Consider the following 4,456-nt stretch of genomic DNA (forward strand, 5'->3'; position numbering starts at 1 on the left):
GTGACCCCAAAGACGGCAGCCCACCAGGCTCCCCCGTCCCTGGGATTCTCCAGGCAAGAACACTGGAGTGGGCTGCCATTGCCTTCTCCAATGTATGAAAGTGAAAAGCGAAAGTGAAGTTGCTCAGTCGTGTCCGACCCTCAGCGACCCCATGGACTGCAGCCTTCCAGGCTCCTCCGTCCATGGGATGTTCCAGGCAAGAGTACTGGAGTGGGGTGCCAGTGCCTTCCTCACCACAACTAAGTGTCCCAGACCTGGCTCCCAGGACCGTCCCACAGTGACAAAAGACATTGATTCTCCAACAGCTCTGTTTCTGAGGGCACAGTGTAAGATCCCTCAGAATACTTTCAATGCAATAGACTAACCTGCTGTGACCGACTAAAAATACCCCTAAGGACATACATATTCTACCTCTCTTAGAAAACTATGCCTTTGTTCTCACGCTTCCCCAAAACGTCATAAAAACTACCAGCAACGGTCATGGGAGTAACCGAATGGCTACTGTCAAGTTGGTTCATCTGAAGTAACTGGAATCAGGTAAAAATCCTTGCTTTATAAACACATATACCACAGAGACCCTTCCGGAGCCTTCAGCTGGCTAACCTCAAGCTAACCTCAGGGCCATTTTAAGGGTCTATAATAGTGATGTCATTTTCCTACACTCCGTCTACTTTAGAACAAACAATGAGAACAAGCTAGTTAAAACTGGATTTCTACCAGATGGAGACAATACCCATACTTCCACAAAGAGCTGGAGGAAATAACAGGAGTCACTGTTTCACCTCTTAAGGCCTCCTAACCTAGCAAGTGTCCAGTGAAGTTGTTCTCAGTGTTGAAAGTCACCATGCCCTTTATCTGACACACAGTGCTCAAGGGATCCTGACCCTCATGAGGGTCCACAACAAAGGCACCTTTGCGGCCTGAGGGGAAGGTGAGTGGGTACATAGTCGCCTGAATTCCAGCCGGGGCTGAACTCACCAGTACCTTCAGTCGCAGAAGCTGGGCTGCATTTCCGTTTTTTTCCCCCCACAACACTTAACCCAGCGTCCTGCATATGGTACACACGTCAACAATCTTATTTACAGATCTCCCAGCAACTTCATTTAAGTTAGCCTTTCTAATAAAACGAGTATTTATGGAACAGCCTGATCTTTACTCTGTTCCACCGCGAGGGGCTGACTGTTGAGTGTGTCAGAAGCCGAAGGTGACTGAAATACAAGTATCTATTCTTATCAACAACGTCAATTCTACTCAGCCCAAACCAAGGCGTGGTTTAATTCAAGCAAAACGGATAGCTAATGTGGACCATTCATTCTAAAAATCAGGTCAAATATCCCCTACACTAACTTCATGCTAAAAATCAGGTCAAACACCCCCTACACTAACTTCGTGGTTTGGTTTATACTGGTAGCTGTTCTCTGCCAAATCACAGCAGTTGGTCAGTCCTAGGCTTGGCCTCAGGGGCTGCTTACCTGTAGGTTGCTCAAGGCTTTCCTTTCAAACGCTGTGCCTAGTTTCTAAACCGCATGTGACAAGAACTTTCCTACTTTTTTTAAATGATGGAGCACTTTAAAAGCATTTTTGTCAGGAGGGCAATTTACAATTTCAGAAGTTAATGGAAATGATATGTCATAAATTGCTGATATTTATAAACAAGATGTGGAGACCAGTGCTGAGGGGAGGGTGCGAGGGCATCCTGACAGACACGGCTGGCTGGGCAGGAGGGCCTTCTTCCCTCACTGGGGGTCCCTTCCAAGGCTCCAAAGTCCACTGAAAACAACAAGCTGATGCCTTCCCAGAGCAGCTCCCACCCTCAGAGGACAGAGTCCAGGCTTCGGGGTCACCATCTAGGCTCAAATCCCAAATCTGATTTAGCAGGTACAGGCTGTGCAGACTCAGGCAGGCTGTCCGTCTCTGGATGAAGGCTCCTGCTACCACAGAGGGTTTCTCTGTGAGCATTCACTGAGTAAGACGTGAAAAACATCTAGCTGATCTTTGGCACAGAACTACTATTTATTAAAGCGTCTACTATTACTATTAATATGGAGTTATTATTCTAATGACCTTGATGCTTTTCCTCTTTGGGGACCCATACTTCTAATAAGTCATCCATTGATCTTTTCATTGTGAGATGCCAGGAAGTATAAGGAATATTGGGCTTACAGCTGTGCAGTTCTATTCTACAAACGTCCTCTTTTAAGTTTGAAGCCATATAACAAAAAGAAACTAAATTTACTAAATACACTACTATTACAGAAATCTTGATATATATTGAGTACTAACAGAACTACCGAGTCAAAATAGTTAGATTTCCAATAACCAATAATAATTTTCTAGATAAAAATATCTAGAAAGGCTAGGAGGTAGGAAAAAAAATAGGTTCACCTTTGGATGACAAATTTCAAAATAGCTATTCAGGGGCATGACCTTTTAACAACAACAACAACAAAACAGACTTGGGAGGTAGGCAAAAGGCAAAAAAAAGGGGGGAGGGGTTCTCTGCATTTTCTTCTGTTATTACTAGTGTCCAGATGTCTATTCAAACCAAATTTACACAGAGGGGAACAGACTGCTGTTTCCTTTGTGACACAGAAGTGAACTGAAATTCAATTTAATAATTATTTGAGTATGAAATGGCACGTAAGCTATATTCTGGCCTACTTAAGGAACTATTCCAAGAAATAGTCAGATGAAAGACCCACAAAACATTCTGGACATTATTCCAAATAATCATCTCTGTATTTCTGAAAGCCAATCATACACACATACATATCTGAAACATTTGCTGTGTAAAAATTTTCCCTGAGAAAAACAGATCTGCCTATACAACTGCTTTTTAAATTTACAGATTTAGAAAAACACACAATACTATACACCTTCGTGTGAACTTAGCTTAAGGAAAAACATGAATATAAGAAATCAAATGTTTTGTTTTCTTTTTAGATCCCCTCCCTTAACTATGTGAGCTATGGCAGGATGCCAGATCTTTCTGGGCCTCAGTTCTTTCATTTGTAAAATGAAAATATTTGTCCCCAGCCTTGCTCACAGATAGACTGTGAGGCTCCAATAAGATATGAAGCATTCTGAAAAACTTTTTTACAAGTGTTTGCATACCATCAGAGGAGACCCAGCAGTAATAAAAAAATTTCCCAGAACTCTGTTTACATGTAAAATTTTAGTTATTTTTAAGAAAACAGTATCACCCTAGCAGATTTAGGGCAAAATGTTCCAAAATTCTCTGAAAATTATAACCATATGGAAGACATCTGATCATTGACCTTGATAGAAACTGTATTAACCTCTGAGTTAAGATCTTTGTCTTTAAATAGTAGTTTGGGAAGGGGCGGGAGGCGAACCTTTATGCAACCCAAGGGTAAGTGTAATGCTACAAAACCATCTAAGTTACTCTAATAGGGTTATGGAAAATAAACTTGTTTTTTTACCGATTAAAATTATTTTAAAAGCGAGCAAGCGGAAGTGGAAGGATTCATCAAGTTTAGGACACTCATGTAAGTAGAAAAACAGAAATGAACAAAGTAAACATATATTCTAGTCCAAGCACAGGCCTAAAACCAAGAGAAGACAAAAAAATAAAAGCAACACAATTCCATTCTAAGTATGTCCAAGGTAATACTCACTGAAAGCAGAAAGTTTGTATTGTCAGGGGAACAGCTATAACAGAGGAGGGGAGCTATTTTGTCTCTGAAATGAATTTTCTTCCTTCTGATTCCATTCCTTCTTCCTGTACCTAAGATGGAAATGCAGGTGCAGTGAGTGAACAAAACCAAGGCAGTGAGGAGGTAAGAGATGGTTTTTGAAAGGACTACAACAGAGTAATTTCTAGGAAGGAAAAAAAAAAAGCTAAGGAACAGGTTTTCCTTAAGTCAAAACATTTCAAAATCTAAATATAAGGTGGCAAGGGCAGCCCCCTGCAGTAAACCACCTCGTTCCTGAGGTCAACACCAAGAAGGGAGGACAAGGAAGATTAAAGGTTTTATTGAACCTGAACATGAAACACACATTAAAACTTCCTCCACCACTAATTTAGATCAGAAGTTGCTCTCAAGCCAAGATACATCATCTCAAAGTTTTCTACTGGTTTCAGACTACAAACAAGACTCCCAAATTCTCTGCAAACATGGCGCTGAAGGATTACTGGACAGCATGTCAGGGTCCTGAGGACAGGCCATCTTGTTATCCCAGAAGGAGATGATAACTGTTGGTAACAGTCAGTCATCATTACTCTTAGGCTGGCATAAATTTTTTCATAATCTCACCAACTCTCCTCACCCCCCAGTAGTAGATATGAGTTATTCCCAAAGATGTAAACAGGAGACTCCAGGCCCCACCCACTCTATCCAAGGAGAGGGCAGTGAAAGAGGATAGGCCCAGAGGGATAAGGGTGAGAGAGTGTGGCAAAGTGAGGAGTTCAGATCAGGACAGGGAACGGAGGAGG

General features: G+C 41.9%; 1 protein-coding gene across 2 annotated transcripts in view; it reads right to left on the minus strand.

The window, feature by feature from the left end:
- The window catches only part of AMMECR1L (AMMECR1-like), an 18,869-nt gene extending 14,760 nt beyond the window's left edge, over positions 1 to 4,109 (minus strand). The window contains exon 1 of one of the 2 annotated variants that reach the window (XM_010837944.1): positions 3,639 to 4,106. The gene's annotated coding sequence lies outside the window, so the exon portion shown is untranslated. Of the gene's footprint in view, positions 1 to 3,638 lie in introns of both variants that reach the window. The other variant, XM_010837945.1, reaches the window with a different exon arrangement.
- Between the last annotated feature and the right edge of the window lie 347 nt (positions 4,110 to 4,456).

The sequence above is a fragment of the Bison bison genome, unplaced genomic scaffold (genome assembly GCF_000754665.1).
Source record: "Bison bison bison isolate TAMUID 2011002044 unplaced genomic scaffold, Bison_UMD1.0 scf7180017864088, whole genome shotgun sequence".
NCBI lineage: Eukaryota > Metazoa > Chordata > Mammalia > Artiodactyla > Bovidae > Bison > Bison bison.